This window comes from Oncorhynchus keta, unplaced genomic scaffold (genome assembly GCF_023373465.1).
Source record: "Oncorhynchus keta strain PuntledgeMale-10-30-2019 unplaced genomic scaffold, Oket_V2 Un_contig_5009_pilon_pilon, whole genome shotgun sequence".
Lineage (NCBI taxonomy): Eukaryota > Metazoa > Chordata > Actinopteri > Salmoniformes > Salmonidae > Oncorhynchus > Oncorhynchus keta.
In genome coordinates this window covers 11,334-39,272 of record NW_026288071.1, presented here as the reverse complement: position 1 = coordinate 39,272, position 27,939 = coordinate 11,334, and the positions used below count along the sequence as shown (strand labels likewise).

The 27,939-nt window shown below is 45.2% G+C and overlaps 2 long non-coding RNA genes and 1 pseudogene across 2 annotated transcripts; 2 read left to right on the top strand and 1 right to left on the bottom strand.

Moving 5' to 3' along the window:
• Positions 1-17: 17 nt before the first annotated feature.
• LOC127925049 (casein kinase I-like) lies at positions 18-27,834 on the top strand (annotated as a pseudogene).
• Positions 7,906-10,914, bottom strand: LOC127925050 (uncharacterized). The gene is made up of 3 exons (XR_008119591.1): positions 10,094-10,914; positions 9,584-9,999; positions 7,906-9,514 (listed from the first exon to the last, which is right to left on the bottom strand). It is a non-coding gene; the product is annotated as an uncharacterized LOC127925050 (long non-coding RNA).
• LOC127925051 (uncharacterized) lies at positions 24,819-25,647 on the top strand. Its single transcript, XR_008119592.1, has 3 exons — positions 24,819-24,889; positions 25,153-25,231; positions 25,550-25,647. It is a non-coding gene; the product is annotated as an uncharacterized LOC127925051 (long non-coding RNA).
• Positions 27,835-27,939: the final 105 nt, after the last annotated feature.

Below are 27,939 nucleotides of genomic sequence, written 5' to 3'. Positions count from 1 at the left end.
CTCCACGCCCCCTGCCGGTCTGGTGGATGTTTTGGCGGCTCTGAGGACTGCATGGCAGTGGCGTAATCGTGGAGAGGCCAGGGTACCACAAACTTATGGACTTTGACAAGAGAGGAGGAGGAAAGGGGGAGGCAGAGGAAGGGAAGAGGATGTCAAAGACGGGAGGGAGCCGGTCGGGCACGGCAGTCGTAGCTCGGGGAGCAACTCCGGGTGCTCATGGTGGGCCTAACTTCCGGGTCGGGAAGAAGATCGGCTGTGGGAACTTTGGAGAGCTACGCCTGGGAAGAACCTGTACACTAATGAATATGTGGCTATCAAACTGGTGAGTGGACCTAATGCTATAACATATTATATGAACATGGAGGTTGAACCTTGAGACTGTTCTCTCTGCTAGCGCACGGCAAGTGGTCCCGGAGCGCAAGTCTAGGACCAAGCCATAAGACTCCTCAACATATAAACAAATGGGTACCCAGACTATTTGCATTGCCCCCGACCCTTATTTTATGCCCAGCTACTCTTTATTATCTATGCATAGCCACTTTAATAACTCTACCTACATGTACATAATTACCTCGACACCGGTACCCCCGCACATTGACACATTGACTGTGTATAGCCCCGCTATTGTTAATTATTTGTTTTTCTTATCTCTTACTTTTTTTTAGGGATTTTCTTAAAACTGAATTGTTGGTTAAGGGCTTGTAAGTCAGCATTTCACAGTAAGGTCTACACTTGTTGTATTTGGTGCATGTGACAAATAAAATTGAATTTGAAGTAGCTAGCAAGCTAGCCAACCTTAGCCTGTTAGCTTGGGTGCTTGACTGCCATTGTGAGGCCAGAATGCTCGGATCAACCCTACTCCTCGGCCAGAGTCCAGTGTGTGCTCTGAACTCTGAGAGGGAAACAATTTGGATTTAGACTATACCTTAGTTATATTATATAAACATGAGGTTGAACCATACAGTGCATTTGGAAAGTATTCCGACCCTTGACTTTTTTAAACATTTTGTTATGTTACAGGCTTATTCAAAATGTAATTAAATTATTTTTTCCCCTCAATCTACAGTGGGTTGTGAAAGTATTCACCCCCTTGGCATTTTTCCTATTTTGTTACCTTACAACCTGGAATTAAATTTGATTTTTTTTTTTGGGGGTGTGTGTGTATCATTTGATTCACACAAAATGCTTACCACTTTGAAGTTTTTTTGGTGAAACAAACAAGAAATAAAACAAAAAAATTTAAAACTTGAGTGCGTATAACATTCATCCCCCCAAAGTCAATACTTTGTAGAGCCACCTTTTGCAGCAATTACAGCTGTAAGTCTCTTGGGGTATGTCTCTATAAGCTTGGCACATCCAGCCATTGGGATTTTTGCCCATTCTTCAAGGCAAAACTGCTCCAGCTCCTTCAAGTTGGATGGGTTCTGCTGGTGTACAGCAATCTTTAAGTCATACCACAGATTCTCAATTGGATTGAGGTCTGGGCTTTGATTATGCCTTTCCAAGACATTTAAATGTTTCCCCTTAAACCACTCGAGTGTTGCTTTAGCAGTATGCTTAGGGTCATTGTCCTGCTGGAAGGTGAACCTCCGTCCCAGGCTCAAATCTCTGGAACACTGAAACAGGTTTCCCTCAAGAATTTCCCAGTATTTAGCACCATCCATCATTCCTTCAATTCTGACCAGTTTCCCAGTCCCTGCCGATGGAAAAACATTCCCACAGCATGATGGTGTTGATGGTGGGATGGTGTTCTCGGGTGATGAAAGGTGTTTGGTTTGTGACAGACATTGCGTTTTCCTTGATGGCCAAAAGCTCAATTTTAGTCTCATCTGACCAGAGTACCTTCCATGTTTGGGGAGTCTCTCACGTGCTTATTTATTTCTGGCCACTCTTCCGTAAAGCCCAGCTCTGTGTAGTGTACGGCTTAAAGTTGTTCTATGGACAGATATTCCAATCTCCGCTGTGGAGCTTTTGCAGCTCCTTCAGGGTTATCTTTGCTCTCTTTGTTGCCTCTCTGATTAATGCCTCCTTGCCTGGTCTGTGAGTTTTGGTGGGTGGCCTTCTCTTGGCAGGTTTGTTGTGGTGCCATATTCTTTCCATTTTTTAATAATATATTTAATGGTGCTCAGTGGGATGTTCAAAGTTTGTTATTTTTTTATAACCCAACCCTGATCTGGACTTCTCCACAACTTTGTCCCTGACCAGTTTGGAGAGCTCCTTGGTCTTCATGGTGCTTCTTGCTTGGTGGTGCCTCTTGCTTAGTGGTGTTGCAGACTCTGGGGCCTTTCAGAACAGGTGTATATATACTGAGATCATGTGACCACTTTTCTGGGGTTTTTAAAAATACTTTTTTGAAACAAGTAATTTTTTTCATTTCACTTCACCAATGTGGGCTGTTTTGTGTATGTCCATCACATGAAATCCAAATTCCAAGGTTGTAATGCAACAAAGTAGGAAAAACACCAAGGGGGATGAATACTTTTGCAAGGCACTGTACTCACAATACCCCATAATGACAAAGCAAAAACAGTTTTTTAGAAATGCTTGCAAATTTGTAAAAAAAAATGTTTTTAAAGGAAATATCACATTTACATAAGTATTCAGACCTAAGGGGAGCTTTGAGTTGGTCAGTAGCCTACAGAGTGGTGGAAGTAGAGTACCATCCTCTAGCCAGTACCATCCTCTAGTCAGTACCAGTAAAAGTACCATCCTCTAGCCAGTACCATCCTCTAGTCAGTACCATCCTCTAGCCAGTACCATCCTCTAGTCAGTACCAGTAAAGTACCATCCTCTAGCCAGTACCATCCTCTAGTCAGTACCATCCTCTAGTCAGTACCATCCTCTAGTCAGTACCAGTAGAGTACCATCCTCTAGCCAGTACCATCCTCTAGTCAGTACCAGTAGAGTACCATCCTCTAGTCAGTACCAGTAGAGTACCATCCTCTAGCCAGTACCATCCTCTAGTCAGTACCAGTAGAGTACCATCCTCTAGTCAGTACCATCCTCTAGTCAGTACCATCCTCTAGTCAGTACCAGTAGAGTACCATCCTCTAGTCAGTACCATCCTCTAGCCAGTACCATCCTCTAGTCAGTACCAGTAGAGTACCATCCTCTAGTCAGTACCAGTAGAGTACCATCCTCTAGCCAGTACCATCCTCTAGTCAGTACCAGTAGAGTACCATCCTCTAGCCAGTACCATCCTCTAGTCAGTACCATCCTCTAGTCAGTACCATCCTCTAGTCAGTACCAGTAGAGTACCATCCTCTAGCCAGTACCATCCTCTAGTCAGTACCAGTAAAGTACCATCCTCTAGCCAGTACCATCCTCTAGTCAGTACCAGTAAAGTACCATCCTCTAGCCGGTACCAGTAGAGTACCATCCTCTAGTCGGTACCAGTAGAGTACCATCCTCTAGTCAGTACCAGTAGAGTACCATCCTCTAGTCAGTACCAGTAGAGTGCCATCCTCTAGTCAGTACCAGTAGAGTACCATCCTCTAGTCAGTACCAGTAGAGTACCATCCTCTAGTCAGTACCATCCTCTAGTCAGTACCAGTAGAGTACCATCCTCTAGCCAGTACCATCCTCTAGTCAGTACCAGTAGAGTACCATCCTCTAGCCAGTACCATCCTCTAGTCAGTACCATCCTCTATTCAGTACCAGTAGAGTACCATCCTCTAGCCAGTACCATCCTCTAGTCAGTACCAGTAGAGTACCATCCTCTAGTCAGTACCATCCTCTAGTCAGTACCATCCTCTAGTCGGTACCATCCTCTAGTCGGTACCAGTAGAGTACCATCCTCTAGTCGGTACCAGTAGAGTACCATCCTCTAGTCGGTACCAGTAGAGTACCATCCTCTAGTCAGTACCAGTAGAGTACCATCCTCTAGTCAGTACCAGTAGAGTACCATCCTCTAGTCAGTACCAGTAGAGTACCATCCTCTAGTCAGTACCATCCTCTAGTCAGTACTGTGTAGACCTCACTGTGAAATGCTTACTTACAATTCCTTAACCAACAATGCAGTAAAAAAATGTTTATTCTGTGCTTTCAGACGAGAGTGATCTGAATTTACGATCGCACCCTTTAACTAAACTACGGACTCTGTCGTCACACAGGACCGCGTGCTGACAATTATGGGCCGGCAGGCTACGAGGAGGCTAGATCTTTGTTCGTGGACCTAAGGGATATGCTATCCAGATGAGTGTAGAGTCAGTGTGCCTGTCAAGTGGGGATATAGCTGCCAAAAGGTTGCACGTACGTATCGTTAGGAGCGTAAGAAAAGCTATGCGTGAAACATGAAACGTAAACGTTCAAATAGATCTTTAAACGTACAAACTCTGTTACGACTATGAATGGACATTTACATGTTCAATTCTGACTTTACGTCTTCCTTTACTCGGTTACAGATATTTTTTTTTATAGATGCCACGTTACTGACAAAAGTTTGTATCTGCAAAGGACATAAACCGAACGTAGCTAGTTGAAATTAGCTAGTCAATCAAGCAACTAAAGGACATAAACCGAACGTAGCTAGTTGAAATTAGCTAGTCAATCAAGCAACTAAAGGACATAAACCGAACGTAGCTAGTTGAAATTAGCTAGTCAATCAAGCAACTAAAGGACATAAACCGAACGTAGCTAGTTGAAATTAGCTAGTTAATCAAGCAACTAAAGGACATAAACCGAACGTAGCTAGTTGAAATTAGCTAGTCAATCAAGCAACTAAAGGACATAAACCGAACGTAGCTAGTTGAAATTAGCTAGTCAATCAAGCAACTAAAGGACATAAACCGAACGTAGCTAGTTGAAATTAGCTAGTCAATCAAGCAACTAAAGGACATAAACCGAACGTAGCTAGTTGAAATTAGCTAGTTAATCAAGCAACTAAAGGACATAAACCGAACGTAGCTAGTTGAAATTAGCTAGTCAATCAAGCAACTAAAGGACATAAACCGAACGTAGCTAGTTGAAATTAGCTAGTCAATCAAGCAACTAAAGGACATAAACCGAAGGTAGCTAGTTGAAATTAGCTAGTCAATCAAGCAACTCCAGCCCAGACGTTGGAGTTGCTTTGCAGGTTCTGGTTTCTTTTTCAAAAAAGAAGTCGAGAGCTTGTTTTAGACCTGCATTCAATAACGATGTTATACCAGTAGATGGCGTAGTAAAGGCTTGGGCCTTCAGCAAATGACTCATGTGAGAATGATAAAGATCCAGAAGAGCCTTGTCAAGAATAACCGCCTGAGCTGCAAAAGAGAAGTAAATCTGATTTAAGCTAGGCCTATTCTAGGATCTAAATATGCCATCCTGTTGTGTGTCATTTAATTGCATTGTTTATTTTTATAGCCGCGTGGGGCTAATGTGGTGATCATGTCATCAAATGAATCACACTTTTCCCAGTATTTGGGAGCACGGACTGTAGGCCTTATATTAGTCATTATGACTGGTGTCTTTGTGAATTCTACTCTGTGTGTAGGCTTGTTGCAGCCATTTGCGCTGCTCAACCCTGTCACATATTAGGATACAGTTGAAGTCTGAAGTTTACATACACCTTAGCCAAATACATTTAAACTCAGTTTTTCACAATTCCTGACATTTAGTCCTAGTAATAATTCCCTGTCTTAGGTCAGTTAGGATCACCACTTTATTTTAAGAATGTGAAATGTCAGAATAATAGTAGACAGAATTATTTATTTCAGCTTTTATTTCTTTCATCACATTCACAGTGGGTCAGAAGTTTACATACACTCAATTAGTATTTGGTAGTATTGCCTTTAAACTGTTTAACTTGGGTCAAACTGTTTAACTTGGGTCAAATGTTCGACAACAGCCATCCTCGAAGCAGCGTTAGCCTCTCGGCCCTTGCAGAGCGAGGGGAACAACTACTCCAAGTCTCAGAGCAAGTGACGTCACCGATTGAAACGCTATTAGCGCGCACCTCGCTAACTAGCTAGCCATTTCACATCGGTTACACCAGCCTAATCTCGGGAGTTGATAGGCTTGAAGTCATAAACAGCTCAATGCTTGAAGCACAGCGAAGAGCTGCTGGCAAACACATGAAAGTGCTGTTTGAATGAATGCTTACGAGCCTGCTGCTGCCGACCACCGCTCAGTCAGACCGCTCTATCAAATATCAAATCATAGACTTAATTATAACATAATAACACACAGAAATACGAGCCTTAGGTCATTATGGTCAAATCCGGAAACTATCCTTTTAGAAAACAAAATGTTTATTCTTTCAGTGAAATACGTAACCGTTCCGTATTTTATCTAACGGGTGGCATCCCTAAGTCTAAATATTGCTGTTACATTACACAACCTTCAATGTTATGCCATAATTACGTACAATTCTGGCAAATTAATTACTGTCTTTGTTAGGAAGAAATGGTCTTCACACAGTTCGCAACGAGCCAGGAGGCCCAAACTGCTGCATATACCCTGACTCTGCTTGCACTGAACGCAAGAGAAGTGACACAATTTCCCCAGTTAAAAGAAATTCATGTTAGCAGGCAATATTAACAAAATATGCAGGTTTAAAAATATATACTTGTGTATTGATTTTAAGAAAGGCATTGATGTTTATGGTTTGGTACACATTGGAGCAACGACAGTGCTAAATCATCACCCGTTTGGCGAAGTAGGCTGTGATTCGATGAAAAATGAACAGGCACCGCATCGATTATATGCAACGCAGGACACGCTAGATAAACAAGAGTTTAGAGCGTTGGACTAGCTGCCCTCGTGTAACAGGTAGTCGGCCTGCCACGCAGGCTCCTCATGGAGTGCAATGTAAGGCAGGTGGTTAGAGCGTTGGACTAGCTGCCCTCGTGTAACAGGTAGTCGGCCTGCCACGCAGGCTCCTCGTGGAGTGCAATGTAAGGCAGGTGGTTAGAGCGTTGGACTAGCTGCCCTCGTGTAACAGGTAGTCAGCCTGCCACGCAGGCTCCTCGTGGAGTGCAATGTAAGGCAGGTGGTTAGAGCGTTGGACTAGCTGCCCTCGTGTAACAGGTAGTCGGCCTGCCACGCAGGCTCCTCGTGGAGTGCAATGTAAGGCAGGTGGTTAGAGCGTTGGACTAGCTGCCCTCGTGTAACAGGTAGTCGGCCTGCCACGCAGGCTCCTCGTGGAGTGCAATGTAAGGCAGGTGGTTAGAGCGTTGGACTAGCTGCCCTCGTGTAACAGGTAGTCAGCCTGCCACGCAGGCTCCTCGTGGAGTGCAATGTAAGGCAGGTGGTTAGAGCGTTGGACTAGCTGCCCTCGTGTAACAGGTAGTCAGCCTGCCACGCAGGCTCCTCGTGGAGTGCAATGTAAGGCAGGTGGTTAGAGCGTTGGACTAGCTGCCCTTGCGTAACAGGTAGTCAGCCTGCCACGCAGGCTCCTCGTGGAGTGCAATGTAAGGCAGGTGGTTAGAGCGTTGGACTAGTAGCAAGAAGGTTGCAAAAACGAATCATCGAGCTGACAAGGTAAAAATCTGTCTTTCTGCCCCTGAACAAGGCAGTTAACCCACCGTTCCTAGGTAGTCATTGAAAATGAGGCGGCAGCGTAGCCTAGTGGTTAGAGTGTAGAGGCGGCAGCGTAGCCTAGTGGTTAGAGTGTAGAGGCGGCAGCGTAGCCTAGTGGTTAGAGTGTAGAGGCGGCAGCGTAGCCTAGTGGTTAGAGTGTAGAGGCGGCAGCGTAGCCTAGTGGTTAGAGTGTAGAGGCGGCAGCGTAGCCTAGTGGTTAGAGTGTAGAGGCGGCAGCGTAGCCTAGTGGTTAGAGTGTAGAGGCGGCAGCGTAGCCTAGTGGTTAGAGTGTAGAGGCGGCAGCGTAGCCTAGTGGTTAGAGCGTTGGACTAGTAACCGTAACACTCTAACCACTAGGCTACGCTGCCGCCTCTACACTCTAACCACTAGGCTACGCTGCCGCCCCGCTCATTGAAAATACGAATGTGTTCTTAACTGACTTGCCTGGTTAAATAAAGATTAAATAAAGAAAATGGCTAAATCGGTGTCCAAAAATACCGATTCCCAATTGTTATGAAAACTTGAAACCGGCCCTAATTTATCAGCCATTCCGATTAATCGGTCGACCTCTAGTAGATACTACTGGTTATGATTCCTTATTCCTGGTGGATACTACTGGTTATGATTCCTGTTAGATAAAGCTGTTATAGTCCTGCAGCATGTATGTAGTTCTAAAGCTGTTATAGTCCTTCAGTATGTATGTAGTTCTAAAGCTGTTATAGTCCTGCAGTATGTATGTAGTTCTAAAGCTGTTATAGTCCTGCAGTATGTATGTAGTTCTAAAGCTGTTGTAGTCCTGCAGTATGTATGTAGTTCTAAAGCTGTTATAGTCCTGCAGTATGTACGTAGTCCTAAAGCTGTTGTAGTTCTAAAGCTGTTGTAGTACTGCAGTATGTATGTAGTTCTAAAGCTGTTGTAGTCCTGCAGTATGTATGTAGTTCTAAAGCTGTTGTAGTACTGCAGTATGTATGTAGTTCTAAAGCCGTTGTAGTACTGCAGTATGTATGTAGTTCTAAAGCCGTTGTAGTACTGCAGTATGTATGTAGTTCTAAAGCTGTTATAGTACTGCAGCATGTATGTATTCCTAAAGCTGTTGTAGTACTGCAGTATGTATGTAGTTCTAAAGCTGTTGTAGTACTGCAGTATGTATGTAGTTCTAAAGCTGTTGTAGTACTGCAGCATGTATGTAGTTCTAAAGCTGTTGTAGTACTGTCGCATGTATGTATTCCTAAAGCTGTTGTAGTACTGCAGTATGTATGTAGTTCTAAAGCTGTTGTAGTACTGCAGTAATGTATGTAGTTCTAAAGCTGTTGTAGTACTGCAGTATGTATGTAGTTCTAAAGTTGTTGTAGTACTGCAGTATGTATGTAGTTCTAAAGCTGTTGTAGTACTGCAGTATGTATGTATTTCTAAAGCTGTTGTAGTACTGCAGTATGTATGTAGTTCTAAAGCTGTTGTAGTACTGCAGTATGTATGTAGTTCTAAAGCTGTTGTAGTACTGCAGTATGTATGTAGTTCTAAAGCTGTTGTAGTACTGCAGTATGTATGTAGTTCTAAAGCTGTTGTAGTACTGCAGTATGTATGTAGTTCTAAAGCTGTTGTAGTACTGCAGTATGTAGTTCTAAAGCTGTTGTAGTACTGCAGTATGTATGTAGTTCTAAAGCTGTTGTAGTACTGCAGTATGTATGTAGTTCTAAAGCTGTTGTAGTACTGCAGTATGTATGTAGTTCTAAAGCTGTTGTAAGGTTAGCTGTTCAGAACATCCTGTGGGTTTAAATGCAATCTGTTTCTGTTTGGCTTGTTGGTTTGGTTTTACACACACTTGCTCAGAAAGCCCTCTCGTCTGTGGTTTGCTTGCGCACTGAGTGTCATGAATGACTCAACCCCCTGTGGTCCTGAACCCCACCACCCGTGCTTAGTCGGGGACACACGTTCACCCACCAACTGAGTTATTGGGATTGATTGATTCACAGTCTCTTTCCTATGATGAGGTTATGAGCTATCCCCATTGTTTGACCTCTAACCCTCATGGTGTTTATCCTCTAACCCTCATGGTGTTTGACCTCTAACCCTCATGGTGTTTGACCTCTAACCCTCATGGTGTTTGACCTCTAACCCTCATGGTGTTTGACCTCTAACCCTCATCATGTTGTTTGACCTCTAACCCTCATCATGTCGTTTGACCTCTAACCCTCATCATGGTGTTTGACCTCTAACCCCCATGGTGTTTTGACCTCTAACCCTCATGGTGTTTTGACCTCTAACCCTCATGGTGTTTTGACCTCTAACCCTCATGGTGTTTGACCTCTAACCCTCATGGTGTTTGACCTCTAACCCTCATGGTGTTTGATCTCTAACCCTCATGGTGTTTGAACTCTAACCCTCATCATGGTGTTTGACCTCTAACCCTCATCATGGTGTTTGACCTCTAACCCTCATCATGTTGTTTGACCTCTAACCCTCATCATGGTGTTTGACCTCTAACCCCCATGGTGTTTTGACCTCTAACCCCCATGGTGTTTTGACCTCTAACCCCCATGGTGTTTTGACCTCTAACCCCCATGGTGTTTTGACCTCTAACCCCATGGTGTTTGACCTCTAACCCTCATGGTGTTTGACCTCTAACCCTCATGGTGTTTGACCTCTAACCCTCATGGTGTTTGACCTCTAACCCTCATCATGTTGTTTGACCTCTAACCCTCATCATGTCGTTTGACCTCTAACCCTCATCATGGTGTTTGACCTCTAACCCTCATCATGTTGTTTGACCTCTAACCCTCATCATGGTGTTTGACCTCTAACCCCCATGGTGTTTTGACCTCTAACCCTCATGGTGTTTGACCTCTAACCCTCATGGTGTTTGACCTCTAACCCTCATGGTGTTTGATCTCTAACCCTCATGGTGTTTGAACTCTAACCCTCATCATGGTGTTTGACCTCTAACCCTCATCATGGTGTTTGACCTCTAACCCTCATCATGTTGTTTGACCTCTAACCCTCATCATGGTGTTTGACCTCTAACCCCCATGGTGTTTTGACCTCTAACCCTCATGGTGTTTGACCTCTAACCCTCATGGTGTTTGACCTCTAACCCTCATGGTGTTTGACCTCTAACCCTCATGGTGTTTGATCTCTAACCCTCATGGTGTTTGAACTCTAACCCTCATCATGGTGTTTGAACTCTAACCCTCATCATGGTGTTTGACCTCTAACCCTCATCATGTTGTTTGACCTCTAACCCTCATCATGGTGTTTTGACCTCTAACCCTCATGGTGTTTTTACCTCTAACCCTCATGGTGTTTTGACCTCTAACCCTCATGGTGTTTTGACCTCTAACCCTCTTGGTGTTTTGACCTCTAACCCTCTTGGTGTTTTGACCTCTAACCCTCATGGTGTTTATCTCATTTCCAGGAGGCCATCAAGTCCCGGGCCCCACAGCTCCACCTGGAGTACAGGTTCTATAAACAGCTGGGGAGTTCAGGTGAGAAACATCACAGAATTATATTGATTCTCTGTGGTCATGAACACCAATGTAATGGAAGTTTATTATCAGGAAAACTGTTAAATGTAGTATTGAATCCACCAATATAATGGATGTTTATTATGAGGGAAACAATTAAATATATCTTCAACTAAACTGTACCCCCGCACATTGACTCGGTACTGGTATCCCCTGTATATTTTCTCCACATTGAGAGTGTGTGTGTGGCAGGCTTACAGTGATGTCAAAAAAACAACATTTGAGAGTGTGCTGACCCTGGTGCTAGAGGGGGTACAGCTGACCCTGGTGCTAGAGGGGGTACAGCTGGAGGTTGAATGTTTGAAGGGGTACGGGAATATAACCAGTCTGGGAACCACTGATCTAGGACCCAAAGGGCTTCTTAACAGCTTCTATCCTCAAGCCATGAGACTCTTGAACACGTAATCAAACGGCTACCTGGACTATTTGCATTGTACCCACCATGTCCTCCATTTTGACGCTACTGCTACTCTGTTTATTATCCATATACATACATCCAGTCACCTCTATCTACATGTACATATTACCTCAACTACCTCCACCAACCGGTGCCCCAGCACATTGACTCTGTACCGGTGCCCCCCAGTTTATAGTGTCGCTATTGTTATTTTACTGCTGCTCTTTAATTACTTGTTATATTTCAATATGATTTTTTTGTTTTTCTTAAAACTGCATTGTTGATTAAGGGCTTGTAAATAACATTTGATTTGATTTAGATTTGATATTGATATAACAGGCTGAGTGAGGTACAGTCACCAGGTGCTCTCCACTATAACAGGCTGAGCTCGTCACCAGTCACCAGGTGCTCTTCACTATAACAGGCTGAGCTAGTCACCAGTCACCAGGTGCTCTCCACTATAGCAGGCTGAGCTAGTCACCAGTCATCAGGTGCTCTCCACTATAGCAGGCTGAGCTAGTCACCAGTCACCAGGTGCTCTCCACTATAACAGGCTGAGCTAGTCACCAGTCACCAGGTGCTCTCCACTATAGCAGGCTGAGCTAGTCACCAGTCACCAGGTGCTCTCCACTATAACAGGCTGAGCTAGTCACCAGTCACCAGGTGCTCTTCACTATAACAGGCTGAGCTCGTCACCAGTCACCAGGTGCTCTCCACTATAGCAGGCTGAGCTAGTCACCAGTCATCAGGTGCTCTCCACTATAACAGGCTGAGCTAGTCACCAGTCACCAGGTGCTCTCCACTATAGCAGGCTGAGCTAGTCACCAGTCACCAGGTGCTCTCCACTATAACAGGCTGAGCTCGTCACCAGGTGCTCTCCACTATAACAGGCTGAGCTAGTCACCAGTCACCAGGTGCTCTCCACTACAACAGGCTGAGCTAGTCACCAGGTGCTCTCCACTATAACAGGCTGAGCTAGTCACCAGTCACCAGGTGCTCTCCACTATAACAGGCTGAGCTCGTCGTCAGGTGCTCTCCACTATAACAGGCTGAGCCAGTCACCAGGTGCTCTCCACTATAACAGGCTGAGCTAGTCACCAGTCACCAGGTGCTCTCCACTATAGCAGGCTGAGCTAGTCACCAGTCACCAGGTGCTCTCCACTATAACAGGCTGAGCTCGTCACCAGTCACCAGGTGCTCTCCACTATAGCAGGCTGAGCTAGTCACCAGTCACCAGGTGCTCTCCACTATAACAGGCTGAGCTCGTCACCAGGTGCTCTCCACTATAACAGGCTGAGCTAGTCACCAGTCACCAGGTGCTCTCCACTATAACAGGCTGAGCTAGTCACCAGTCACCAGGTGCTCTCCACTACAACAGGCTGAGCTAGTCACCAGGTGCTCTCCACTATAACAGGCTGAGCTAGTCACCAGGTGCTCTCCACTATAACAGACTGAGCTAGTCACCAGGTGCTCTCCACTATAACAGGCTGAGCTCGTCACCAGGTGCTCTCCACTATAACAGGCTGAGCTCGTCACCAGGTGCTCTCCACTATAACAGGCTGAGCTAGTCACTCGTCACCAGGTGCTCTCCACTATAACAGGCTGAGCTCGTCACCAGGTGCCCTCCACTATAGCAGGCTGAGCTAGTCACCAGTCGCCAGGTGCTCTCCACTATAACAGGCTAGGCTAGTCACCAGTCACCAGGTGCTCTCCACTATAACAGGCTGAGCTAGTCACCAGGTGCTCTCCACTATAACAGGCTGAGCTAGTCACCAGTCACCAAGTGCTCTCCACTATAACAGTTTTTCTGATATTAAACTTCCATTACATTGGTGGATTCAAATCAAATCAAATTTTATTTGTCACATGCGCCGAATACAACAGGTGTAGACCTTACTGTGAAATGCTGACTTTACATACCTGTGGATGTATTTCAAGGCCTACCTTCAAACTCGGTGCCTCTTTGCTTGACATCATGAGAAAATCAAAAGAAATCAGCCAATCAGCCGTCATACCGCTCAGGTAGGAGACACGTTCTGTCTCCTTGAGATTAATGTACTTTGGTGCGAAAAGTGCCAATCAATCCCAGAACAACAGCAAAGGACCTTGTGAAGTTGCTGGAGGAAACAGGTACAAAAGTATCTATATCCACAGTAAAACGAGTCCTATATCAACATAACCTGAAAGGCCGCTCAGCAAGGAAGAAGCCACTGCTCCAAAACCACCGTAAAAAAAGCCAGACTACGGTTTGCAACTGCACTGGGGACAAAGATCGTACTTTTTGGAGAAATGTCCTCTGGTCTGATGAAACAAAAATATAACTGTTTGACCATAATGACCATCGTTATGTTTGGAGGAAAAAGGTGGAGGCTTGCAAGCTGAAGACACCATCCCAACCGTGAAGCACGGGGGTGGCAGCATCATGTTGTGGGGGTGCTTTGCTGCAGGAGGGACTGGTGCACTTCACAAAATAGATGGCATCATGAGGGAAGAAAATTATGTGGATATATTGAAGCAACATCTCAAGACATCAGTCAGGAAGTTGAAGCTTGGTCGCAAATGGCTCTTCCAAATGGACAATGACCCCCAACGATACTTCCAAAGTTGTGGCAAAATGGCTTAAGGACAACAAAGTCAAGGTATTGGAGTGGCCATCACAAAGTGTGTGTGAGCAAGGAGGCCTACAAACCTGACTCAGTTACACCAGCTCTGTCAGGAGGCCTACAAACCTGACTCAGTTACACCAGCTCTGTCAGGAGGCCTACAAACCTGACTCAGTTACACCAGCTCTGTCAGGAGGAATGGGCCAAAATTCACCCAACTTATTGTGGGAAGCTTGTGAAAGGCTACCCGAAACGTTTGACCCAAGTTAAACAATTTAAAGGCAATGCTACCAAATACTAATTGAGTGTATGTAAACTTCTGACCCACTGGGAATGTGATGAAAGAAATAAAAGCTGAAATAAATCATTCTCTCTACTATTATTCTGACATTTCACATTCTTAAAATAAAGTGGTGATTCTAACTGACCTAAGACACGAGGCTACTCAGGCAAGAGGGGGAACTCATCCAAATGTATAGCCCCGTTGGCACCAAGAGGACTGGTGTTGGCTTTAAAGAGCAATAGCAGTCTATTGACCTAATGAAATGAGACCAGCACTCACTTGATTCTAAGTTACAATTGAAGCTTTGTTTTACTGTTTAAAAAAATAAAATAAATAAACAATGTCTTATTGTAATCACACACTGTTGTTTTTCTTGCATCTTCAGTGTGTTTGTGAAACCATTCACTTTGTCTCTGCAGAGGGCGTCCCCCAGGTATTCTACTTCGGGCCCTGTGGGAAGTATAATGCCATGGTTCTGGAGCTGCTGGGACCCAGTCTGGAAGACCTGTTTGATCTGTGTGACAGAACCTTCTCCCTCAAGACCGTCCTCATGATCGCTATTCAGCTGGTACAAATGCACACTCTTTATTTCACTTTGTAGCGGTAATTATTAGTGAGGGGTAAAGATAAAGATTGTGTTCGGGCGCCGGGCAGGTATTAACCATGCCAAAAGGAGAAGAGTAGAATAGAGAGTGTACCACTACCAGACCCACACACATCAGCAGAAGAGACTGCCTAGAGTGTAGCCTGTTCACCAGATAGCCAGTGGAGAGAAAAGGGAATACACACCCTATGAAACCCACAGATCAGCACAAGGGTAACCCCACCCAGAATACCTCATCAGCACAGGGGTAAGTCGAGTATCGGTAGGATAGTCAGTTTTACTAGGGTAAGCTTGGCAGCGTGAGTGAAGGAGGCTTTGTTGTGGAATAGAAAGCCGACTCTTGATTTGATTTTCGATTGGAGATGTTTGATATGGGTCTGGAAGGAGAGTTTGCAGTCTAGCCAGACACCTAGGTACTTACAGGTGTCCACATATTCAAGGTCAGAACCATCCAGGGTGGTGATGCTAGTCGGGCATGCGGGTGCAGGCAGCGATCGGTTGAAAAGCATGCATTTGGTTTTACTAGCGTTTAAGAGCAGTTGGAGGCCACGGAAGGAGTGTTGTATGGCATTGAAGCTCGTTTGGAGGAATCTACAAAGAGCTCTGTTCATGTTCCTGCTACACAAAACCAGGGAAGTCCTCCTCATCAGAGTCCTCCACGAAGAGGTCCTGCAGGTGTTGCTTTTGCCTGCGATCCAGCTCTTCTGCCGTAGGGTAGCAGGGCTTTAGGTCAACAACATGCACTGTCCTGACATCTTCCCCAGTGTCCTCCAAACAGACCAAGTAGTTCACTGGTCCCAACTGCTGCACTACACGGTATGGACCTTTCCATCTCGAAGCTAGCTTGGCAGTGAACTTTTTAGATGCCTTTGACAGATTATGTGAACGTACTCAGACACTGGGGTGGAAAACACACGTCTCGTCTATGTTTGTCATAGTTTCTCAGCTGTCGTTGTTTGGCTTTGGTTTTGCTGGCCTCCACTCTGGCTAGCAAGGTGTGGTGGTGTTGTAGGGTATCAAACGCTGGGCAGTCAGGTGAAACATTTGAACTTTGCAAGAGTCTGTCCATCGGACCTTTTAATGGTCTTCCCAGGTGGAGTTCGGCGGGAGTGACCCCAGAAGTCTCCTGCACGGCAGAGTTCAGTGCAAAGCGAAATTCAGGGAGATGCTGATCCCACCTTGTGTGCTGATCCCCCACGAATTAAGCAATCATCCCCTTCAGGGTTCGGTTTACCCTCTCGGTCAGGTTGGTCTGAGGATGGTAGGCTGTGGTCAACTTGGCAATTACACCCCAGTAGGTACAGAGCTCTTTGTAGATTCCTGATATGAACTGCAGACCTCGGTCAGAGAGGATTTGGTCTGTAATTCCGAATCTGGTAAAGACCTCCCTTCGCAGAATTAGAGCAATGGCTGATGCAGTGGCTTTGCGGAGGGGGAACAACTCCACCCAATGTCTCTCTCTCTCTCTCTCTCTCTCTCTCTCTCTCTCTCTCGTTCGTTCGTTCGTTCGTTCGTTCGTTCGTTCGTTCGTTCTGTCTCTCTCTCTCTCGTTCTGTCTCTCTCTCTCTCGTTCTGTCTCTCTCTCTCTCGTTCTGTCTCTCTCTCTCTCGTTCTGTCTCTCTCGTTCTGTCTCTCTCTCTCTCGTTCTGTCTCTCTCTCTCTCGTTCTGTCTCTCTCTCTCTCGTTCTGTCTCTCAATCGGTGTCTCTCGTTCTGTCTCTCAATCTGTGTCTCTCGTTCTGTCTCTCAATCTGTGTCTCTCGTTCTGTCTCTCAATCGGTGTCTCTCGTTCTGTCTCTCAATCGGTGTCTCTCGTTCTGTCTCTCAATCGGTGTCTCTCGTTCTGTCTCTGAATCGGTGTCTCTCGTTCTGTCTCTGAATCGGTGTCTCTCGTTCTGTCTCTGAATCGGTGTCTCTCGTTCTGTCTCTCAATCGGTGTCTCTCGTTCTGTCTCTCAATCGGTGTCTCTCGTTCTGTCTCTGAATCGGTGTGTCTCTCTCTCTCTCTCTCTCTCTCTCTCTCTGAATCGGTGTCTCTTGTTCTGTCTCTTAATCGGTCTCTCTCTCTCTCTCTCTCTGAATCGGTGTCTCTCGTTCTGTCTCTGAATCGGTGTCTCTCGTTCTGTCTTTGAATCGGTGTCTCTCGTTCCGTCTCTGAATCGGTGTCTCTCGTTCCGTCTCTGAATCGGTGTCTCTCGTTCCGTCTCTGAATCGGTGTCTCTCGTTCCGTCTCTGAATCGGTGTCTCTCGTTCCGTCTCTGAATCGGTGTCTCTCGTTCCGTCTCTGAATCGGTGTCTCTCGTTCCGTCTCTGAATCGGTGTCTCTCGTTCCGTCTCTGAATCGGTGTCTCTCGTTCCGTCTCTGAATCGGTGTCTCTCTCTCTCTCTCTGAATCGGTGTCTCTCTCTCTCTCTCTGAATCGGTGTCTCTTGTTCTGTCTCTTAATCGGTCTCTCTCTCTCTCTCTCTGAATCGGTGTCTCTCGTTCTGTCTCTGAATCGGTGTCTCTCGTTCCGTCTCTGAATCGGTGTCTCTCGTTCCGTCTCTGAATCGGTGTCTCTCGTTCCGTCTCTGAATCGGTGTCTCTCGTTCCGTCTCTGAATCGGTGTCTCTCGTTCCGTCTCTGAATCGGTGTCTCTCGTTCCGTCTCTGAATCGGTGTCTCTCGTTCTGTCTCTGAATCGGTGTCTCTCGTTCCGTCTCTGAATCGGTGTCTCTCGTTCCGTCTCTGAATCGGTGTCTCTCGTTCCGTCTCTGAATCGGTGTCTCTCGTTCCGTCTCTGAATCGGTGTCTCTCGTTCCGTCTCTGAATCGGTGTCTCTCGTTCCGTCTCTGAATCGGTGTGTCTCTCTCTCTCTCTCTGAATCGGTGTCTCTTGTTCTGTCTCTTAATCGGTCTCTCTCTCTCTCTCTCTCTGAATCGGTGTCTCTTGTTCTGTCTCTTAATCGGTCTCTCTCTCTCTCTCTCTGAATCGGTGTCTCTCGTTCTGTCTCTGAATCGGTGTCTCTCGTTCCGTCTCTGAATCGGTGTCTCTCGTTCCGTCTCTGAATCGGTGTCTCTCGTTCCGTCTCTGAATCGGTGTCTCTCGTTCCGTCTCTGAATCGGTGTCTCTCGTTCCGTCTCTGAATCGGTGTCTCTCGTTCCGTCTCTGAATCGGTGTCTCTCGTTCCGTCTCTGAATCGGTGTCTCTCGTTCCGTCTCTGAATCGGTGTCTCTCGTTCCGTCTCTGAATCGGTGTCTCTCGTTCCGTCTCTGAATCGGTGTCTCTCGTTCCGTCTCTGAATCGGTGTCTCTCGTTCCGTCTCTGAATCGGTGTCTCTCGTTCCGTCTCTGAATCGGTGTCTCTCGTTCCGTCTCTGAATCGGTGTCTCTCGTTCCGTCTCTGAATCGGTGTCTCTCGTTCCGTCTCTGAATCGGTGTCTCTCGTTCCGTCTCTGAATCGGTGTCTCTCGTTCCGTCTCTGAATCGGTGTCTCTCGTTCTGTCTCTGAATCGGTGTCTCTCGTTCTGTCTCTGAATCGGTGTCTCTCGTTCTGTCTCTGAATCGGTGTCTCTCGTTCTGTCTCTGAATCGGTGTCTCTCGTTCTGTCTCTGAATCGGTGTCTCTCGTTCTGTCTCTGAATCGGTGTCTCTCGTTCTGTCTCTGAATCGGTGTCTCTCGTTCTGTCTCTGAATCGGTGTCTCTCGTTCTGTCTCTGAATCGGTGTCTCTCGTTCTGTCTCTGAATCGGTGTCTCTCGTTCTGTCTCTGAATCGGTGTCTCTCGTTCTGTCTCTGAATCGGTGTCTCTCGTTCTGTCTCTGAATCGGTGTCTCTCGTTCTGTCTCTGAATCGGTGTCTCTCGTTCTGTCTCTGAATCGGTGTCTCTCGTTCTCTCTCTGAATCGGTGTCTCTTGTTCTGTCTCTGAATCGGTGTCTCTCGTTCTCTCTCTGAATCGGTGTCTCTCGTTCTCTCTCTGAATCGGTGTCTCTCGTTCTGTCTCTGAATCGGTGTCTCTCTCTCTCTCTGAATCGGTGTCTCTCGTTCTGTCTCTGAATCGGTGTCTCTCGTTCTGTCTCACTCTAATTGTTTTATATTTTTTACATTTTGTCATGAAATGCAGCTCTGTCTCAGGTTCTGCTGTTGTGCAGTGGTTACACAGACTTTCCTCTACAGGGAGCCATGTTTTCCTGTGTCTACCCTTCTCAATGGTAAGGCTGTGCTCACTGAGCCTGTACTTTATCAAGGTTGTTCTAAGGTTTTGATCAGTAACCATGGTCAAATAGTTTGCCACGGTGTACTGTTGATTTAGGGCCAGATAGCACTGCATTTTCCCAATGAGCAATGTAGTTTAGTTTTGAGTGTGTTGTAATTTGGTTTATTCTGATTGATTGGATGTTCTGGTCCTGAGGCTTCAGTGTGTTAGTAGAACAGGTTAGTGAACTCAGCCCCAGGACCAGCTGGATGAGGGGACTGAGGCTTCAGTGTGTTAGTAGAACAGGTTAGTGAACTCAGCCCCAGGACCAGCTGGATGAGGGGACTGAGGCTTCAGTGTGTTACTAGAACAGGTTAGTGAACTCAACCCCAGGACCAGCTGGATGAGGGGACTGAGGCTTCAGTGTGTTACTAGAACAGGTTAGTGAACTCATCCCCAGGACCAGCTGGATGAGGGGACTGAGGCTTCAGTGTGTTAGTAGAACAGGTTGGTGAACTCAGCCCCTGGACCAGCTGGGTGAGGGGACTGAGGCTTCAGTGTGTTAGTAGAACAGGTTGGTGAACTCAGCCCCTGGACCAGCTGGGTGAGGGGACTGAGGCTTCAGTGTGTTAGTAGAACAGGTTAGTGAACTCAGCCCCTGGACCAGCTGGGTGAGGGGACTGAGGCTTCAGTGTGTTAGTAGAACAGGTTAGTGAACTCAGCCCCTGGACCAGCTGGATGAGGGGACTGAGGCTTCAGTGTGTTAGTAGAACAGGTTAGTGAATTCAGCCCCAGGACCAGCTGGATGAGGGGACTGAGGCTTCAGTGTGTTAGTAGAACAGGTTAGTGAACTCAGGACCAGCTGGATGAGGGGACTGAGGCTTCAGTGTGTTAGTAGAACAGGTTTGTGAACTCAGCCCCAGGACCAGCTGGATGAGGGGACTCTTTTCTTTGCTCAGCTCTTGGCATTGCAGGGCTTGGTAATGATATGAGAGGGGGTCACTGTATTTGAGATGTTTCCAAAACTTATTTGCTCTTTTTTAATTTTGTATTATTAGTGGATATTGGCCTTATTCTGCCCTGCATGCATTGTTTGTAGTTTTCCTCTGGACATGTAGGAGAATCTTACAGAACTCTGCATGCAAGGTTTCAATGGGGTGTTTGTCCCATTTGGTGAAATCTTGTTTTGCAAGTGGACCCCACACCTCGCTGCCGTGGAGTGCAATTGGTTCAATGACACATTCAATTAGTATTTCAATTTGAATTGGTTTTTTAATGGTGTAGAATGCCCTGTGTACTTTCTCTCTCAGCTCATTCACTGCCTCATTAAGGTGTCCAGTTGAGCTTATTTTTAAAGTAATAGTAGTGTGTGCAGTACTCTATATATTTTGTACCAATTGAGAACGTTGGTCTAATTCCCTGAGATCTGGATCTTCTCTGGAAAATCATTATTTTAGTATTTTGGGGGTTTACTGCCAAGGCCCAGATCTGACAGTACTGCTGTAGCAGGGCCACGCTCTGCTGTAGGCCATGTGCCGTGGGCGACGGCAGGCATAGATCATCTGCGAAGAGCAGTCATTTAACCTCTGAATTGTGGAGACTAACACCAGGGGATGAGAATTTTTCTAGAATAGTGGCCAGTTCGTTGATGTAAACATTGAAGAGTGCAGGGCTCAGATTGCAACCCTGGCGAAGACCCTGCCCCTGGTGGAAAAAAAAAAACGTATTTTCTTGCCAATTTGAATGCTTATACATTGATTTAATTCTGTCATATGTTTTACCCCCTACACCACTTTCACTAACTTTGTAGAACAGTCCTGTATGCCAAATAGAATCAAATGCTTTTTGAGTTTGGCGTTGTTCTGCATTTGTGTCAATTTGAACGGTGTCGTAGAGCGTTTTAAAATGGGTTGTCCATATGTCACCATTTTGTATCGCTAATTCCTCTTGTTTAGATTTGTTTCGTTTTTTTAAATTTTGCCAGAATTTGTTTGTGTTTATGGACTCTTCAGTTAGTGTCAGCTGCTTGCTGTTGTACTGTGCTTTTATGGTTCTGAGTGTTACGTTTATAGAGTTTTAAAAGTCTCACAGTAATGAAGGCGTAATTCACCATTATTTAGGTCTCTGTGCTTTTATGGTTCTGAGTGTTACGTTTATAGAGTTTTTAAAGTCTCACAGTAATGAAGGCCTAATTCACCATTATTTGGGTCTCTGTGCTTTTATGGTTCTGAGTGTTACGTTTATAGAGTTTAAGTCTCACAGTAATGAAGGCGTAATTCACCATTATTTAGGTCTCTGTGCTTTTATGGTTCTGAGTGTTACGTTTATAGAGTTTTAAAGTCTCACAGTAATGAAGGCGTAATTCACCATTATTTAGGTCTCTGTGCTTTTATGGTTCTGAGTGTTACGTTTATAGAGTTTTAAAGTCTCACAGTAATGAAGGCGTAATTCACCATTATTTGGGTCTCTGTGCTGTTTGGTTCTGAGTGTTATGTTTATAGAGTTTTAAAGTCTCACAGTAATGAAGGCGTAATTCACCATTATTTAGGTCTCTGTGCTGTTTGGTTCTGAGTGTTATGTTTATAGAGTTTTTAAAGTTTCACAGTAATGAAGGCGTAATTCACCATTATTTAGGTCTCTGTGCTTTTGGTTGGAAAGTGTTCTACGTTTATTCCTTATAATTTTACAATCTGCTTCACACCAGTTGTCATTTGTGGTCTTTTTCGTTTTGTTTTTTTAATCAATTTCAGTTGTGCTTCTTTTGCTGTTTGCCTGAATATATAGTCTATGTTTTGTACTGATAGATTGATGTCTGTACTGTGGGACAGTGAGTGACAATATCAGCCTTACACCACATCTCTCCTGCAGAATGATGATGTCAACATCTTTCAGATGTTTGTTGAACTCTAGTGCCAAACTCGTCAGTCCAAAGGTTGATGAGTTTAGGCCCTGAATGTTCCACATGCCAACTGATAATGATTTCATGTTGCAAAGAGGACCTCTTTCTCTCCCCCTATCCCAGATCACGCGGATGGAGTTCGTCCACACCAGGAGTCTGATCTACCGGGACGTGAAGCCAGAGAACTTCCTGGTTGGCCGGCCCGGCAGCAAGCGGCAGCACACCATCCACATCATCGACTTCGGCCTGGCCAAAGAGTACATCGACCCTGAGACCAAGAAACACATCCCTTACAGGGAGCACAAGAGCCTGACGGGCACCGCACGTTACATGAGCGTCAATACTCACCTGGGCAAAGGTAAACAGCCTGACAGACCCTACATGAGCATCAATACTCACCTAACGGGCACCACACCCTACATGAGCATCAATACTCACCTGACGGGCACCACACCCTACATGAGCATCAATACTCACCTGGGCAAAGGTAAACAGCCTGACAGACCCTACATTAGCATCAATACTCACCTGACGGGCACCACACCCTACATGAGCATCAATACTCACCTGACGGGCACCACACCCTTACATTAGCATCAATACTCACCTGACGGGCACCACACCCTTACATTAGCATCAATACTCACCTGACGGGCACCACACCCTTACATTAGCATCAATACTCACCTGACTGGCACCACACCCTTACATTAGCATCAATACTCACCTGACTGGCACCACACCCTTACATTAGCATCAATACTCACCTGACGGGCACCACACCCTTACATTAGCATCAATACTCACCTGACTGGCACCACACCCTTACATTAGCATCAATACTCACCTGACTGGCACCACACCCTTACATTAGCATCAATACTCACCTGACGGGCACCACACCCTTACATTAGCATCAATACTCACCTGACGGGCACCACACCCTACATGAGCATCAATACTCACCTGACAGGCACCAGACCCTACATTAGCATCAATACTCACCTGGGCAAAGGTAAACAGCCTGACAGGCACCACACCCTACATGAGCATCAATACTCACCTGACGGGCACCACACCCTACATTAGCATCAATACTCACCTGACGGGCACCACACCCTTACATTAGCATCAATACTCAAAAAGACCCCAAAACACACATGACAAAGATGGAGGAAGAGGAGTGTTTCCGATGACATCATTAGTGTGCATCATGTGATTAAAAAAAATAAAAAATATGAGGAGGCATTGCCTTCTGATTGGTAGACGATGTCATTGGAAACACTTATCTTCTTCCTGAAATATATTTCACTGTAAAAAAAAATAGAAATGCTCCATTTTCACATGTTGATGTTGGGGCGGTGCTGCAGAGGAAATGAAGGTGTCCCTTTAAGCCTGAATTCATTTGTCCTGTTTAAATCAGTGGATGTCCTCCTTGAAATCTCAATCCCGTATTAGTCTGTCATGTTACTGTTGGAGGTGACAGGAAGTCGATCCAAAGTGCTGCTAGTCCAGGGGGAACCCTGAGATAACAGCTGTCATGCGTTTTGCTACACCAGTCTTTCGACTCAGGGTGGATTTTTATGGAGCTGTTTTCTGGATTAGTCCATCTGCTTCAACAGGCGGGATTGGTCAGCATCCGCTATCAGAGCAGCTAACCGATCGCTGCAGCTGTACATAGTTAAATAAAGGTGTTCTCAACTAGGCTACCTGGTTAAATAAAGGTGTTCTCAACTGGCCTACCTGGTTAAATAAAGGTGTTCTCAACTGGCCTACCTGGTTAAATAAAGGTGTTCTCAACCAGCCTACCTGGTTAGATAAAGGTGTTCTCAACTAGCCTACCTGGTTAAATAAAGGTGTTCTCAACTGGCCTACCTGGTTAAAAAAAGGTGTTCTCAACTGACCTACCTGGTTAAATAAAGGTGTTCTCAACTAGCCTATCTGGTTAAATAAAGGTGTTCTCAACTGGCCTACCTGGTTAAATAAAGGTGTCCTCAACTGGCCTACCTGGTTAAATAAAGGTGTTCTCAACTAGCCTACCTGGTTAAATAAAGGTGTTCTCAACTGGCCTATCTGGTTAAATAAAGGTGTTCTCAACTGGCCTATCTGGTTAAATAAAGGTGTTCTCAACTAGCCTACCTGGTTAAATAAAGGTGTTCTCAACTAGGCTACCTGGTTAAATAAAGGTGTTCTCAACTGGCCTACCTGGTTAAATAAAGGTGTTCTCAACTGGCCTACCTGGTTAAATAAAGGTGTTCTCAACTAGCCTACCTGGTTAAATAAAGGTGTTCTCAACTAGGCTACCTGGTTAAATAAAGGTGTTCTCAACTGGCCTACCTGGTTAAATAAAGGTGTTCTCAACTGGCCTACCTGGTTAAATAAAGGTGTTCTCAACTGGCCTACCTGGTTAAATAAAGGTGTTCTCAACTAGCCTACCTGGTTAAATAAAGGTGTTCTCAACTAGCTTACCTGGTTAAATAAAGGTGTTCTCAACTAGGCTACCTGGTTAAATAAAGGTGTTCTCAACTGGCCTACCTGGTTAAATAAAGGTGTTCTCAACTAGCCTACCTGGTTAAATAAAGGTGTTCTCAACTAGCCTACCTGGTTAAATAAAGGTGAAATATATAGACAAATAAAACAATTAGGTGATTTTCTCTTAGTTAGAACTCATTTGTTCCTGTGTTTGAAATGGGCTTGTGTGTGTGTCTCTGAAACTGTGTTTTGTTTCCTGTCTCTGCAGAACAAAGCAGGAGAGATGACCTGGAAGCTCTTGGTCACATGTTCATGTACTTTCTGCGAGGCAGTCTGCCCTGGCAAGGCCTGAAGGTAGGAACAAACACACCTTAAGGTTAGGAACGAATGTAATGTCACACACACTACACTAAACAATTCCCATATGTTATTAGTTGATTAAAGGTCTAGCTAGTTACTGTTGATTTAAAGGTCCAGCTAGTTACTGTTGATTAAAGGTCCAGCTAGTTACTTTTGATTAAAGGTCCAGCTAGCTACTGTTGATTAAAGGTCCAGCTAGTTACTTTTGATCAAAGGCCAAGCTAGTTACTGTTGATTAAAGGTCCAGCTAGTTACTGTTGATTTAAAGGTCCAGCTAGTTACTGTTGATTTAAAGGTCCAGCTAGTTACTGTTGATTAAAGGTCCAGCTAGTTACTGTTGATTAAAGGTCCAGCTAGTTACTGTTGATTAAAGGTCCAGCTAGTTACTGTTGATTTAAAGGTCCAGCTAGTTACTGTTGATTAAAGGTCCAGCTAGTTACTGTTGATTTAAAGGTCCAGCTAGTTACTGTTGATTAAAGGTCCAGCTAGTTACTGTTGATTAAAGGTCCAGCTAGTTACTGTTGATTAAAGGTCCAGCTAGTTACTGTTGATTAAAGGTCCAGCTAGTTACTGTTGATTTAAAGGTCCAGCTAGTTACTGTTGATTTAAAGGTCCAGCTAGTTACTGTTGATTAAAAGGTCCAGCTAGTTACTGTTGATTTAAAGGTCCAGCTAGTTACTGTTGATTTAAAGGTCCAGCTAGTTACTGTTGATCAAAGGTCCAGCTAGTTACTGTTGATCAAAGGTCCAGCTAGTTACTGTTGATTAAAGGTCCAGCTAGTTACTGTTGATTAAAGGTCCAGCTAGTTACTGTTGATTAAAGGTCCAGCTAGTTACTGTTGATTAAAGGTCCAGCTAGTTACTGTTGATTTAAAGGTCCAGCTAGTTACTGTTGATTTAAAGGTCCAGCTAGTTACTGTTGATTTAAAGGTCCAGCTAGTTACTGTTGATTTAAAGGTCCAGCTAGTTACTGTTGATTAAAGGTCCAGCTAGTTACTGTTGATTTAAAGGTCCAGCTAGTTACTGTTGATTTAAAGGTCCAGCTAGTTACTGTTGATTTAAAGGTCCAGCTAGTTACTGTTGATTTAAAGGTCCAGCTAGTTACTGTTGATTTAAAGGTCCAGCTAGTTACTGTTGATTTAAAGGTCCAGCTAGTTACTGTTGATTTAAAGGTCCAGCTAGTTACTGTTGATTTAAAGGTCCAGCTAGTTACTGTTGATTTAAAGGTCCAGCTAGTTACTGTTGATTTAAAGGTCCAGCTAGTTACTGTTGATTTAAAGGTCCAGCTAGTTGCTGTTGATTTAAAGGTCCAGCTAGTTGCTGTTGATTTAAAGGTCCAGCTAGTTGCTGTTGATTTAAAGGTCCAGCTAGTTACTGTTGATTTAAAGGTTACTGTTGATTTAGGTCCAGCTAGTTACTGTTGATTTAAAGGTCCAGCTAGTTACTGTTGATTTAAAGGTCCAGCTAGTTACTGTTGATTAAAGGTCCAGCTAGTCTGCCCTTATCAGTTCAGACAGACACACAGCCGTCAGTCACATGTCTCTATGCACATCACTAACTGAACACGCTGACCGTCGTACTTCACATGACATTGTTCAGAGAGAAAGTTGTCTGTTGTGTGAAACCTATATCAAAGTTAGCCATCACAAGTCCCTGATTGGTCCGTTTACCCTTTGACACTTCTGGTATTTCATTCCACAATTAAACATTCCGGACAGGCAATGAAGTCTGTCTCTCTGTCTCTCTTTCTGTGTGTCTCTCTCTCTCTGTCTCTCTCTCTCTCTCGGGTCTATCTCTTTGTGTGTCTCTCTCTCCCTCTCCCTCTCGGGTCTATCTCTTTGTGTCTCTCTCTCCCTCTCCCTCTCTCTCTCTCTCTCTCTCGCTCTCGCTCTCGGTCTCTCTCTTTGTGTGTCTCTCTCTCTCCCTGCCCCCCCAGGCAGACACTCTGAAGGAGCGCTATCAGAAGATAGGTGACACCAAGAGAGCCACGCCCATCGAGGTGCTATGTGAGAGCTTCCCAGGTCTGTTTATCTGTCTTCCTGAAATACAACAGTTAGGTACACCCATCTAGTACGGGATAAGAACCCCCTTTGCCTCTAGACGTTGTTCAGTTGGTATCAAGGGACCTAACGTGTGCCAGGAAGACATTCCCCACACCGTTACACCACCAGCCTGTACCTGTTGACCCCAGGCAGAACGAGGACATGGAGTCATCCTCCTGATGCCAAATCCTGACTGCCATCAGCATGACCCAACAGGAACCAGGATTCCTTAGACCAGGCCATGTTTTCCACTCCTGAATTGTCCAGGGTTGGTGATGGCGTTGCCCACTGGAGCCGAGTCTTCTCGTTATGATCGGAGTGGAACCCGGTGTGGTCGTCTGCTGTCTTTTCATATCCATGACAAGGATCAGAGAGTTCTGTTGGAGAAGCTGTTCTGCACACCACGGTTGTACTGCTCCGTTATTCTCCTGTTTGTGGCCAGCCTGTAAGCATGAGCCATTCTCCTTCAACCTCTCGTCAACGAAGATGTTTTCGCCCACAAGACTGCCGCTGACTGGAGGTTTGTTTGTTTGTTGCACTATTCTCTATAAACCCTAGACGATGTTGCGCGTGAGAAGCCCAGGAGGTCAGCGTTCCTTTTTTTTTTTTTACCTGCTCCCAACATGTGGAAATGATTTGGAATGAGTGAACACTACCTCTACAGACTAACCTGAACCAGAAGGCCTTTCATCACCATGACAACTAGGTGTTTTCTTTCCTATCTGAATGAATAGAACAGGTGTGATCCTACCTGAATGTAATGTGTGTGTCTCCCTGTAGAAGAGATGGCCACCTACCTGCGTTATGTGCGGCGCCTGGATTTCTTTGAGAAGCCGGACTACGACTACTTACGCAAACTCTTCACCGACCTCTTCGATAGGAACGGCTACGTCTTTGATTACGAGTACGACTGGGTCGGCAAGCCACTGGTCAGTCCCTGGTATTACCCCTCAGTCCTAACCCTAACCCCTCAGTCCTAACCCTGGTATTACCCCTCAGTCCTAACCCTAGTATAACCCCTCAGTCCTAACTCTAGTATTACCCCTCAGTCCTAACCCTAACCCCTCAGTCCTAACTCTAGTATAACCCCTCA